Source organism: Panthera leo, chromosome A3 (assembly GCF_018350215.1).
Source record: "Panthera leo isolate Ple1 chromosome A3, P.leo_Ple1_pat1.1, whole genome shotgun sequence".
In the NCBI taxonomy this organism is placed as follows: domain Eukaryota; kingdom Metazoa; phylum Chordata; class Mammalia; order Carnivora; family Felidae; genus Panthera; species Panthera leo.
In genome coordinates, this window is record NC_056681.1 from 79,727,434 (window position 1) to 79,742,260 (window position 14,827).

The 14,827-nt window shown below is 35.3% G+C and overlaps 1 protein-coding gene across 3 annotated transcripts in view; it reads left to right on the forward strand.

Moving 5' to 3' along the window:
• Nucleotides 1-14,827, forward strand: part of COMMD1 (copper metabolism domain containing 1) — a 187,349-nt gene that overhangs the window by 65,034 nt on the left and 107,488 nt on the right. The window contains exon 1 of one of the 3 annotated variants that reach the window (XM_042932398.1): nucleotides 2,305-2,329. The exons of the other annotated variants lie outside the window; for them this stretch is intronic. The gene's annotated coding sequence lies outside the window, so the exon portion shown is untranslated. Of the gene's footprint in view, nucleotides 1-2,304; nucleotides 2,330-14,827 lie in introns of those variants that run through there. 3 annotated transcript variants of the gene reach the window in all.

Sequence of the window (14,827 nt, forward strand, 5' to 3'; positions counted from 1 at the left end):
CTAATATTAATCTCTAGAGGCAAATTGCTTTAATTTCTCAAGGTCTTAATTTCTTTGTGCTAACAACTGGCAGCATTCTGTACTTTATAGGCTTAACTACACATTTTAACAGCAAATTCTTGGGAGCTTGACAGAACGAACTGTTGAGAAGTAAAGGTTTGTTTTTGGTTACCATGAGTAGTTTCTATGGAGGTTGAACTATTGTTAGTTCTTGGTAGCCTTCTATATGCTTGTCAGTCTGTTTTCTTCAGAAGTGATGATGAATTTAAATCTGCATGATGTGTTCCAATTTACTTACTTAATGGAAATTAGGGGCGTGCATAGCTTTTTGAAATTCGTAATTACTGTTCCTATTAAGTGGTTGGAGAAGCAGCTATTTATATTTCATATATTATCTTATTTAATTTATAATCATTTTTCTTTTTGGACATAATATAGCCACTAAAGAAATAACTATCCTTTATTCAAACAACTCCTTGGGCATATTCCAGCAATTCTTTTTTCCTTACAATATTAAAAATTGCACATATAATATAACTGGTAGAAGACTTAATTATTTACAGAGTGAAAATAATATTAAATATGTTATTTGTAGGGGCGCCTGGGTGGCTCAGTCGGTTAAGCGTCCGACTTCAGCTCAGGTCGCGATCTCACGGTCTGCGAGTTCGAGCCCCATGTCGGGCTCTGGGCTGATGGCTCAGAGCCTGGAGCCTGCTTCCGATTCTGTGTCTCCCTCTCTCTCTGCCCCTCCCCCGTTCATGCTCTGTCTCTCTCTGTCTCAAAAATAAATAAACGTTAAAAAAATTAAAAAAAAAAAGTAAATATGTTATTTGTAGATGAGGATTTTCTGCTTTTTTTTTAAGTGTGTGTGTGTGTGTGTGTGTGTGTGTGTATGAGTTAGTAGCAATACTAACTATGACAAAAAAAATTTCCTATAATTAAATTTTCATTCATTTTTGGGAAAACAGAATTACCTGAATTCAAGGTCATTTTGTATATTGCTTAATAAGCTACTTATCCTAGAAGTTTATTACTCATCTTTGACAGTATTTTATCTAGTTCATTAAAAATAGCTATAAGTTATGATGTTACATTTATTGCTTATGTTTTATGAACTTTTAAGAAATAGTGCTTTGGGTCATTGAACTCATGTCCCTGATATTTATTCTTCTTGGTCATAAGAACCAAGATTTTTCATATTAATCCAGATTTATTATGTTAGACTAGCAATTTTGCTTTCCCTTTTTGATACGGAGTAAAACTGGAGAGATTCTTAAATTATAATGCCTAAAGGCATGGTTAAAGTAAAAGAAATCTCATTAAGTAGAAAATGCTCATTAAAGAAAATTTGGAAAGTGCTAAAAAATGAAAGAAAAAATTTAAAACTCTGATTTTAACAGTGATAACTACTTTGGTATTTTTCTTTCCCCTTGTGTATGTGTTGTTGGAAGGGGAGGAAGGGAGGCAAGAGGCCTCTTCCCTTTTTTGTGTATTTTAGAACATTACAGGCTCATACAGAAGAATTCCATATCATTTATGTGGGTGCTTTGTCCTTAAGAAGGTGCAGCGTAACTTCCTGTTCCTTAAGTGTTCCTCATAGTAACTTTCTTCCAAAGAGTAGAGTGTTGAGAGTTGGGAAAATTATTTTACAGTGGAGAAACCTGACAAACATTACTTCAGCTAGGTGTCATTAACAGTGATAAGCCATGTTGATAGCATGTACCCTTGATGTGGTGTGATGAGAATGGCAACTTGCCTCTGTGGTCTTCCTCCCCAAAACCCATCACACCAGTCTAACCATAAGAAAAATCATCAGGCGGATTCCAACTAAGGGGCACTCTCCAAAGTACTCATCAAAACTGTCAAGTTATCAAAAAGAAGGAAAGTTTGAGAAACTACCATAGCTACTTGAACTTAAGGAGAAATGATGACTAATTGTAATGTAACTTGGATAGGATCCTGGAACATTAAAAGGACATTAGATCAGTGGCGCCTGGGTGGGTCAGTTGGTTAAGCATCTGACTTCAGCTCAGGTCATGATCTTGTGGTTCATGGGTTTGAGCCCCGCACCATGGTCTGTGCTGACAGCTCAGAGCCTGGAGCCTGCTTCGGATTCTGTGTCTCCCTCTCTCTTTCTGCCCCTCCCCTGCTCGTGCTCTGTCTCTCTCTCAAAAATAAGTAAATGTTAATTTTTTTTTTTTTTTAAAGGACGTTAGAGCAAACATAAGTATGAGGGCACCTGGCTGGCTCAGTTGGTAAAGCATGCAGCTGTTGATCTTGGGTTGTGAATTTGAGCCCCATATTGGGTGTAGAGATTAAAAAAAAAAAGGTAAACTTTAAAAAAACAACTAAGAAAGTATTTACATTGTAGTTAATAATAAATAATGTATCGATATTGGTTATTAATTGTTGTAAGTGTACCATAGAAATATAAGATGTTAATAAACTGGGAAATTAAGTGTCTGGCATATTGAAATGCTGTACTGTCTTCACAACTTTTTCTATCAAAATGTTTTTAACCTAAATTACAGATCCTATTAGAGCCTTCTATGTGTCTCTCAGATTTCATTTTCTGTCCTCTGAAGTAATCATTATCCTGCATTAGGTGTTTAACAATCTTGTGCATACCTTTATAGTTTTACTACATAATATTTTTAAAATTTATAGTATTTGTCATCTAACAAAACTTCATACAAATAGCATCATACTTTATGTGTTTGTGTGCAGTTGTCTTTTTTGTTGTTGTTGTTATTGTTCAGCATCTGTGTTTATGCTTCATCCATGTTGATAGATATAATTCTAATTCATTTACTGAACTTCCTAAATGGAATCATATAGTACATACTCTTTGTGTTTGACTCTTTTATTTAGCATAATATATGAAATTAGTGCATGTTGTTATCTGTCATTCAGTTTTTAAAAATAGACTGTTTTTTTAGAGTAGTTTTAGGGTTACAGAAAAATTGAGTGGAAAGTACAAAGAATTAACCTTACATCCCCTCACAGTCCTTCCCAGTGCAATATCCCCTATTATTAGCATCTGGCATTAGTCTAGTACATTTGTTACAATAGATGAGCTGCTTTTATTACATTATTGCTAACTAAAGTCCATGGTTTGCATTAAAGTTCACTCTCTGTGTCGTACATTCCATCTTTACAAATGTATAATGGCATGTATCTACCTTTATAGTATCAAATTCTGTATGATATTCAGAATAGTACTACTGCCTGAAAAATCCTTTGTCCTCCACCTATTCATTCTTCTCTCTCTCTGAACCCTTGGCAGCCACCGTTTTGTTTTGGTTTTTGTTTTTTTACTGTGACCATGGTTTTGCCTTTTCCAGAATGTCATATAATTGGAATCACAAAGTATGTAGCTTTTTCAGATTGGCTTCTTTTATTTGGTAATGTGCATTTAAGGTTCTTTTATGTTTTTTTCATTGATAGCTCTTTTTTTTTTTTTTTTTTTTTTTTTTTTTATGTAGTACTGAATAATATTCCACTGTCTCGATGTACTACAGTTTAGCCATTCTCCTACTGGAGGACATCTTTGTTGCTTCCAGGCTTTGGCAGTTGTGCATAAAACTTCTATAAATATCTACGTGCAAGTTCTTGTGTGGACATAAGCTTTTAACTCATTTGGTTAAATTCGAAGGAACGTGGTGCTGGATTGTATGGTAAGAGTATTGTTTAGCTTTGTAAGAAACTGCCAGTGTCCAGTGGCTATTCCATTTTGCATTTCTACCTGTAGGAATAGTTCCTATTGCTCCACATCCTTGTCAGCATTTGGTGTTGCTTTGTCTGCATCTATTGATATTACCATATAATTTTCCTTTTGTAGCCTGTTGATATGATGGTGTATATCATCAAACTTTAAATATTTAAAGTTTATTTATTTATTTTGAGAGAGAGAGAGAGAGAGAGAGAGAGACAGGGAGAGAGAATGTGTGAGCAAGAGCTGGTCGGGGTGGGGGGAGAGAGGGAGAGAGAGAATCCAAAACAGGCTCTACACTGTCAGCGTAAAGCCCAACGTGGGGCTCAAATTCATAACCTGAGCTGAAATCAGGAGTTAAATGCTTAAGCAACTGAGTCACCCAGGCACCCCGATATGATGGATTGTATACATTGAATTTTGAATATTGAACCATCCTTGCATATCTGGAATAAATCCCGGTTGGTTGTGGTGTATAAATCTTTTTAGACATTATTAGATTCAATTTGCTAATATGCTGTTGTGGATTTTTGCATTTATATTTGTGAGTTGTTTTTTTGTTTTTTTTTTTGAGGGTTTTTTTTGATAATGTCTTTGTCTGGTTTTGGTATTAGAATAATATGGTCTCATGGAATGAGTTAGAAAGTATTCTTTCTGCTTCTGTTTTCTGAAAGAGACTGTTGAGGATGGGTGTAATTTCTTCCTTAAACGTTTGGTGAAACTCACCAGTAAACCAATCTGGACCTGGTATTTTCTGGTTTGGCAAGATATTAATTATTGATTCTATTTCTTTAATAGACATAGGCCTATTCAGATAATTGATTTCTCCTGAGTTTTTGTAGATTGTGAGTTTACAGGAACTGTTCAGTTTCTTCCAGGTTATCAAACTTATGGGCATATAGTTATTCTTAATGTTCCTTTATTGCCCTTTTAATGTCCATGGGATCAGTAGTGATGTCCGCTCTTTCTTTTCTGATGTTAGTAATTTATTTCTTCTCTTTTTTTTCTTTGTTAACCTGGCTAGAGGTTTATCAATTTTATTGATCTTTTTGAAGAACCAGCTTTTGGCTTAATTCATTTTTTCAAAAAACTTTTAATGTTTATTTTTGTAAGAGAGAGAGACAGAGTGTGAGTAGGTGAGGGGCAGAGAGAGGGAGACACAGAATCTGAAGCAGGCTCTGGGCTCTGAGCTGTTAGCACAGAGCCTGATGTGGGGCTTGAACTCGCAAACTGTGAGATCATGACCTGAGCCAAAGTCAGACGCTTAACTGACTGAGCCACCCAGGCAGGCTCCCCTGGCTTAATTCGTTTTATCAGTTGATTTCCTGTTTTCAATTTCATTGATTTTTGCTCTAATTTTTATTTCTTTTCTTCTACTTACTTTGAGTTTAATTTGCTCCTTTTCTAGTTTCCTAAAGTGAAAGTTTAGATTATTGATTTAGATTTTTCTTCTTTTCTTCTATTATGCATTCAGTGCTATAAATTTCTCTTGTAACAGTTGCCTTCACTGCATCCTACAGATTTAGATATTTTCATTTTAATTTTGTTTAAAATATTTTAAAATTTCTTTTGATACTTCCTCGATATATGTGTTATTTAAAAGTATGTTATTTAATTCCTAACTATTTGGGGGTTTTTCAGATACCTTTTTGTTACTGATTTCCAGTTTAATTCCATTGTTGTCTGAGAGCAGACATGTATGGTTTCTATTCTTTTTATGTGTTAAGGTATGTTGTATAGCTGAGAATATGGTCTGTCTCAGTCAGTGTTCCATGTGAGGTTGACAAGAATGATATTGTGCTGTTGGATGAAGTACTCTGTAGGTGTCAATTAGATCCAGTTGATAGTGTTGTTTATTTTAACTATGTTCTGCGTACTGGATCTTTAAATTACCAATAGAGTGGTGTTTAATTCTGCAACTCTGATAGTGGATTCATCTTTCTCTTTGCAGTTGTATCAGTTTTTATGCCATATATGTTTTACACCAACTAAAAGACTGAGACTGCTAAAGTGGATCAAAAAAAATAAGACCTAACTCTATGTTGTCTATGAGAAACCCATTTTTAATATGACACATACTGATTAAAAGTAAAAGGATGGAGAAAGATATACTGTGATCACACTAATCAATGAAAACTGGAGTGGTTTTATTAATTTCAGACAAAGCAGAGTTCAGAGCAAGGAAAATTGCCATGGATAAAGATGGACATTACATAATAAAAAAGGGGTCAGTTCTTCCAGAAGATGTAACAATCCTTAACATGTATGCACCTAGCAGCAGAATGTCAAAACATAGGAGGCAAAAAGTGGTAGAACTGCAAGGAGAAATAGAGAAATCTACTATTGTACTTGGGAAACTTCAACACCCTGCTATTTGTAAAGGACAGATGCAATAGGCAAAAGGTCTGTGAGGACATAGTTGAACCAAAGAGGTCAATCAGTTAACTAGATCTAATTGACATTTATAGAATATTTTGGTGGGAGAGGAGGGAGACATGAAGAATTTTTAGGGCATTTTTAGGGGAGTGTAACTCTTCTGTGTGATATATAAAGGTGGATACATATTGTTATACATTTGCCAAAACTTACAGAATGTACAAGAATGAACCCTAATGTAAACTGTAGACTTTGGTTGATAATGATGTGTCAATATTGATTTGTCCATTGTAGCAAAGTACCACACTGATGTGGATGTTGATGGTAGGGGAGGATGTGTATGCATGGGTTGAGGAATGTGGATATGTGGGAACTCTGTACTTTTTGGTTAGTTTTGCTGTGAATCTAAAACTGCTCTAAAAATTAAAGTTTCTTAGTTAAAAATTAGAACAAATGTATCTGGAACCTAATAGTTTCTAAAGGATACTTTGTAAAAGTAGTTTCACAGAGGTATTTCCATTTGTATTGAAAAATTTGAGGCAGAAGTATGTGTCATTGAAGCATCAAATTAGGTGATAATATGGAATCACTTTGTTCTGATACGTGAAGTTTACATTGTATGAAAGTATATATCTCACTAAATACTATTTATCTATGTTTATTTTAAGCACTGACCCTTTGTTTTGAAATACTACTCTAAAAAACAGGAAGCTTAATGGAAAAGCTGTGTTTTGTCTACCAAAGAATAATAGGAATTCTCTCTGGTTTATTTTTAGTGCCAACTATAAATACTGTTGCTTTCAAGCAGAAAGAAGAGATTAATGATTATATATAAATATTAAATTACAGGGGATTGCTTTAGGACTAACATGCTTTGGGATTGATTAATATCAAAGCTTCCCATTTTCAAATATTAGCCTCCTAATTTTAATTACTTGATACTTAATGAGCAGTTTACTAAAAAAGGCATCATCTTGAGTTCAGTTTTTTTTCTTATTTATTTATTTTTTTAAAACAATAGCATTTATTTAGCTAATGAATCTGAACTTTAGGCAGAGCTCAGAGGGGAAGACTGTCTTCATATGGTGTCCACTCAACTGGAGGCTAGATGATCCACTTCCAAAATACCTCATTCACTGGCTATTTGGTGCTGGCTGTTTGGCTGGGAGCTTAATGATAGGCTGAGAGCTAGAGGCCAGAGTCCTTATAAGGTAGTCTCTATAAGCTCCTTACAGCATAGTGCCTGGGTTCTAAGAGCAAGCCTCTTATGAGGAACAAAATGGAAGTTGAAGTTTCTTAAAACCTGAGCCAGAAAATTGGCACAGCATCACTTGGCCATGATCTTTTTTGAATTTGCTTTTTTTTTTTTTTTTTTTTTTAGGTCTTTAATTTTGAGTTTCAGCTTCACACCAAAATTGAACAGAAAGTATAGAGTTTCCATATGCTCCCCATGCCCACATATGCACGGCCTCTCCAACAATCAATACCCTGCACCAGAGTGGTATTTTGTTACAATGGATGAACCAATGTTACCCAAAGTCCATAGTTTACATTAGGGTTCACTCTTGGTGTTGTACCATCACTGGATTTTGGCAAATGTATAATGATGTGTATCTATCAGTACATTATCATATAGAATAGTTTCACTGTTTTAAAAATCATCTGTGTTCTGTTTTATCCCTTCCTCTTCCACCAACCCCTGGCAACCGTGATTTTTTTTTTTACTGTCTTTACAGTTTTGCCTTTTCCAGAATGTCATATAAAGTTGATCTTTGAACAAAAAGTGTTTATTAAACTGTGTGGGTCCACTTACATGCAGATTTTGTAAAATAAATGTATTTGCTCTTCCTTACGATTTCCTTAATAACATTTTCTTTTCCCTATCTTACTTTACTGTAAGAATATGGTATGTAAAAATATGACATACAAAATATGTGTTAATTGATTATGTTATTGATAAAATAAGGTTTCTGGCCAACTGAAGTCTATTAGTATAAGTTTTTATATATACTATAGTATAGTATAAATATATATGTAAGTAAATATAGTATAAGTTTTTAGGGAATCAAAAGTTAGATACTCATTTTCTTATTATTTTAAAAATTTTTTTATGTTTATTTTTGAGAGAAAGAGAGAGAGTGAGAGAGACAGAACGCTAGGAGGGGAGAGGCAGATAGAGAGGGAGACACAGAATCTGAAGCAGGCTCCAGGCTCTGAGCTGTCAGCACAGAGCCCAACGCGGGGCTCGAACCCATGAACTGTGAGATCCTGACCTGAGCTGAAGTCGAACACTTAACCGACTGAACCACCCAGGCACCCCGGCATTTTCAATTTTGCTGGGGGTGTCGTTGCTCCTAACCCCTGTTTTATCTAGGGGTCAGCTGTAGTTGGAATTGCCATGATCTTTTGGATAAGCAGTCACACAGCCCATATTTATTCCAGGGGATGGGATATAGATGCTTAACTTCAAGTGGGAAAAGGGTCAAAGAATTTTGTCGCCAGGTTTTAAAATTGCCACATTCTATATTTGTATATTATAAATAAGGAAATCCAGGTGCAATAATACTAAAAGATTTTCCCAAGATTAGATGAGTAGTTAAGGCCAGGTTTTTTAGATTGCCATTTGCACACCCATCCAACTATTCACTCATTCGACATATTTTACTGATCGCCTGCTATGTGACAGTCACTGTGCTAGGCGCCAGAGATTAAATATAAACAAGCAGGGCAAGGTCTTTGCCCTCTACAAGCACTTACATGTAAGAGCCTGGCAGTTAACCCTACATTGTGATAAACACCACTTTACTATGTAGCCTACAAAGAGAGCCCTGTTCTAGATTTGGTGGTTTAGGGAAGATTTCCTGTATACAGTAACATCTGTATTAAAGCTTGAAAAACAGGTAGTGTCAACAAAAGGAGTTAAAGGAACAACAACTAAGATGTTCTAGGCAAAAGGAACAACATAGGCAAAGGTCCAGAGGATAGGGAAAGAATGGCAGTTTTAAAAGCTAAAATGAGGGGTGCCCGCGTGGCTCAGTCGGTTGAGCATCCGACTTCGGCTCAGGTCATGATCTCACAGCTTTTGAGTTCGAGCCCTGCGTCGGGCTCTGTGCTGACAGCTCAGAGCCTGGAGCCTGCTTCTGCTTCTGTGTCTCCCTCTCTCTCTGCCCCTAACACACTCACATTCTGTCTCTGTCTCTCTCAAAAATAAATAAACATTAAAAAAAAAAAAAGCTAAAATGAGTACAGTATGGATGGAGGGAGATCGATGGAGTGAAAGATTGTAAGAGGTAGGGGAAGATGAAGAGACACAAAGCTAGAGAGGTAGAGGAAGTACCTCTTCATGATTCACCCTATAAACCAAATTAAATAATTAGAATTGAAACCTGGAAGATAGAGAAGTCTTTACAGGTTTTATTCTTTAATTAAACTTTTTACTTAGAGATTATTTGTAGATTCATATGCAGCTGTAAGAAATAGTAGAAAGAAATGATCCTTGTATACTTGACCACTTAACACCCTATGGTAGCTTCTTGCAGAATTGTAGTACAATAGCACAACCACTATATTGACGTTGCTACTGTCAGGATACAGAACTTTCCATTACCAGTAGGATCCTTTATGTTGAAGTTTTATAGCCACATCCATTTTCCTCCCACTCATCCTCACTCCTTCCTTTTTTTCAAACAGTTGATAATCAGTTTATTAAAATAGTTGATATAAGTATTTGCAGTGATGACTTCTACCTTGACTCCTGGCTAAATACTGATGGAAGTAATCTGTTTAACATTCTCAGAAGGACTATGCAAGTCAGTGTGAGTCACTTAAGGATCCTCATCTGAAAAATGACTCAAGTTTTAGAATCTTCAGCCTGAGAGGTTTTTCTTGTACTGATTCTTAGAGTTTCAGTACGCATCTAAACTGGTTCTTTCACTTTGAGATTTTTTTCCTTTGAGCCCCTGATCAAGTCAGCATACACCTTCTCCAGAGGTTTTACACTGTGACTGGTTAGGATAATTCTAATTTGGTGAATCACCACCTCTTGTTCCACTAGTGTCTTTTTAGGAGCCGGTGGACCTGAGCTCTGTTGCAGCTGTGACCATGTCTTCCTCAAAGAGCCCTCACTCCTTTTTTAACCCCTCACAACCACTAATCTGTTTTCCATTTCTGTAATTTTGAACTTTCAAAAAGTATTACATAAATGGAATAAAACAATGTATAACCTTTCCTTTTTCTAAAATTTTCTTAAATGTTTTATTTATTTTTGACAGAGAGGGAGAGAAGAGTGCAAGTGGGGCAGGGGTAGAGAGAGAGGGAGACACAGAATCCGAAGCAGGCTCCAGGCTCTGAGCTGTCAGCATGGAGTCTCATGAGGGGCTTGACCCATGAACCGTGAGGTCATGACCTGAACCGAAGTTGGTTGCTTAATTGACTGAGCCACCCAGGAGCCCCTAACCTTTCTTCATTCAGAATAATTCTCTGGCAATTTGTGCAGGTTGTAGTTATCAGTGGTCCATTTCCTTTTTATTGAAGAGTAGTATTCCATGGTATGGATGTACCATAGTTTATCTGTTTACCTGTTGAAGGGCATCTGGTTTATTTCTAATTTTGGGGTATTACAAATAAAGCTGCTGGAAACATTTGTGTATTATATAACTTTTTTGTGTGGACCCATGTCCTCTTTTCTATGGGATAAATTCCCAGTAATGCTATTGCTAGGTCATATGGTAGTTACATTTTTTTTTAAGTAAATTGCCAGACTTTTGCACTGTGTATGTACCATTTTACATTTCCACCAGCAATGTATGATTGATCCAGTTTCTCTGTATCCTTGGAAGTATTTGGTCTTGTCACTGTTTTTAAATTGTAGCAATTCTACTAAGTGTATAATGCTATCTCATTGTGGTTTTATTTATTTTTATTATTAGTTTTTCTATGTAGTCTCTACACCCAACCTGGGGCTCGAACTCATGACCCTGAGATCAAGAGTCAGTTGGCTGTACCAACTGAGGCAGCCAAGTGGCCCTGATTGTGGTTTTAATTAACATTTTTGTGATAGCTAATGATGTCGGACATTTTTCATGCACTTATTTGCCATTTATATATTCATTCTGGTGAAATGTCTCTCATCTTTTGTCCAGTTTCTAATGAGATTATTTGTTTTTTGTTTTGTTTTGTTTTTCTGATGCAAAAGCAAAGAGCCTTTTGATTATTTGTTTTTTAATGTTGAAAATTTAAGGTTCTTTATATATTCTAGATATTAGTCCTTTGTCAAATGTTTGTTTTGAAATTTTTTCTCTCAGTTTGTAGGTTGTCTTTTCATCCTCTTCACGGCATTTTTTTTTTTTTTTTTTTTTTTTGCATAGGACAAAAGTTAATTTTGATGTGGTTGACTTTAACAGTTTTTTCTTTTATGGATCATGCTTTGGTGTCAAATCTAGGACCTCTTTGTCTAGTTCTTCATTACAAAGATTTTTCAAAAAAGATTTACAGTTTTGGGTAACTGCCACCTGGGTGGCTCAGTCACTTGAGCATTTGACTCTTGACTTTGGCTCAGGTCATGTTCTCACAGTTCAAGGGATCAAGTCCTGCCCTGGGCTCCATGCTAGCAGTACAGAGCCTACTTGGGACGTAGGATTCTCCCTCTTCCTCTCTTTCTGCTCCTTGCCCGCTTGCACACACTCTGTCTCTCTCAAAATAAATAAATAAACTTCAAAAAAATATAAAGAAAATATTTACAGTTTTATGTTATATCTAGGCCCATGATCTATTTTAAGTTAATTTTTACATAAGTTAGGAAATTTATGTTGGAAAAGTTAGGAAATGTTATGTTTTTTTCCTAAAGTATATCTACTTACTCAACTACCTTTTGTTGAAAAGATTTTCTTTTCTCTATTGAAAAGATTTTGCACCTTTGTCAAAAATCAGTTGTTCATATTTGTGTGGGTCTATTTCTGTGTTATTTATTCTTTTCCATTAGTTTATGCATCCTTTCCTCTGCAAATACTGCGATCTTGATTATTGTAGCTATATCTTAAGTCTTGAAATGGTGAAGACCAATTGCTCCCACTTCATTGCTTTTTTTTTTTTTTTTCTCAAAATTGTTTTATCCTATTTCCTTTGGCTTTCTGTATAAATTTTAGGATAATTTTGTCTGTATATATAAAAATTCTTATGAGGAGTTTGATAGGAATTGCTTATGTCCCAATCTGTTTCTTTTCTCTGAAGTAGGCTTGAATAACTTGGCATGCTTTTTTCTCTTTTTCTCCTACCTAACTTTTTGTGTTGATTTGAAATTCCAGTTTCACATTTATAATTATTAATTTTTAACATTTAAAAATTATTTTTGGTTCATCATATTCCAATCACATATATCTTTAGCATAATGCTGCTTTATGTTGACTAGGAGACCAGCAATTTCTCTAAGCTGCCCACTATCAGTAACATAATGTGGAGTCAATGATAATAGTCTAGCAGCATTAATTTTGCCAATAATATTAACACGATGGTTTGCATTTTTATTTTTTATTCAATTTCTCTCCTTCCTCTGATTTTGTAGCCTAAATTACCTTTGGCTCTGAGCTCCTTGCTCAGCAAGGCTAGGTTAGGCAAACAAATCAATACTTTGGGATTGTTTCTTTATCTAGGAGTTTATGGTTTGTGATGTACATGAGAGGATTTTGTAAAGTAAGAAATTGATGACTTGAAATAATTCTAGACTTTAGGTTGATCTGTAGCATTTATTATTTTTGGCTTAAATAGTTTTTGATACGGTTGTGAGTGCTTTTTATACCATGAATTCAAGGGCTTATGTTAGATGCCGTAATTGCAGAAATATGTAGACCCTGCCCTCACAGATTACAATCTGTTGGGTGAAATAGGCTTGTAAACAGATAATTTCATTACATCGAGGTAAGTGTGGTGACAGAAATATTAGGCATTTTTGGAATAGAAAGGGGGAGCTGCTTGGATGGCTTAGTCAATTGTGTCCTACTCTTGGTTTCAGCTCAGGTCATGATCTTGCTGTTCATGGGATTGAACTCTGCATCAGGCTGTGCACTGAAGGTGCGGAGCCTGCTTGGAATTCTCTCTCTCTGCCTCACTCAAAATAAATAAGTAAATAAACCATGTATATGTGTATGTATATATAAAAGAAATAGAAAAGAGCCCTTACCTTACTAGGGGAGGAGGAATATTGGAGAAGCCATGCTTGAAATGAGTCTCAAATGGTAAATAGGAATTAATCTGGTGAAGGACATTTAACCTGATGGAAATTAATGTGATGGAAGGACATTTCAAGCAGTTAGAATAATGAACAAAGACACATAAAAAGAAGTAGCATATTAGGATTTCTGGTTGGAGAATTACAAACAAGTTAGTACTATGTGAATGGCAAGTGTGGGAAGCAGGAAGTTTATGAGGCACCAAAAGATAAGCCAGACCAGATCTTGTGGTGTTGAGCTTGGACTTTATCCTCATTGGTTCTCAAATCTATGAGGTCCAGTGTTTCCTTCCTGTAGTAAATATTTTCTAATGCCCCTTTATTATTTTTAAATAGAATTTATTTATAGTTATAATTCATATATAATAAAATTAACATGCATCATTTCTAACAAATTAACACGATGACATAAATGTACTATAAAGTCAAGTTCTAAGAAACATGAAATAAAGTAATTTGAAATATGTATTTTAAAATGTAAATGCTCAAGCATTACTGCATTAGAACATGTAATGAATCATACAGATACTTGTACTTCTATGTAGAATCCCTGTGAATGTGCAGCAATAAACATGGACTTTTATAGATGTATTGGTAATTCAGATATTTTAGTTGCTATTGCCATTGGTAATATTCCAAAACGTTCAGCAACCTGTTTGTAAAGTTCTGACCAAATTAAAGTACAAATAATATTAGTTTCATTCCCATAAATTTGGTGTTTATTAAAACTGCAAAAAAATTTTTTTTATGAAAAAAAGATTAATTTCTAGATTCAGGTAATTATAAACAAGTTTTTCCACATGATGTTAAGTGGAACATTGCCAAGTTATATGGGACATGAGTCCGTTTGTTTTATGGGATGTTCTTGAGAAGGGGTTGGTAAACTACATCCCAGAGGCCACACTGCCTATTTTTGTATAGCTTATGAGCTAGGAATAGTCTTTATATTTTTATTTATTTATATGTATATTTTAAATTATCAGGGTTTCTTTTTTTTAAGTTTATTTATTTTTTTGAGAGAGACAGGAACAGTGGGAGCAGGGGAGGGGCACAGAGAGTGGAAGAATCCCAAGCAGGTTCTGCACTGTCAATGCAGAGCCTGATGCGGGACTTGAACTCCCGAAACTGTGAGATTATGACCTGAGCTGAAATCAAGAGTTGGAAGGTTAACAGACTAAGCCACCCACGTGTCCCAGAATGGTTTTTATATTATTTTTAGAGAGTTGGACCAAAAAACAAAAAAAAAAAAAAACAAAAACAAAAAGGAGGAATATGTAACACCTTTATAGAAAGTTTGTCAATTCATTTTCTTGAGCATTGTAGAATGCCGATCATCCCTGGATCCTGTTTGCTAGATGCCAGCAGCACTCCAGTCACTATGAAACCAAACATGGCTCCAACATTTTTCAAGTGACTTCAGAGGGCAATACTACCTTGCTGAGGACCACTACCCTAGATGATCAGTTTTCAATATTTTATTCCATCGTGACACACTTAACAAATAGTAATATGCATGA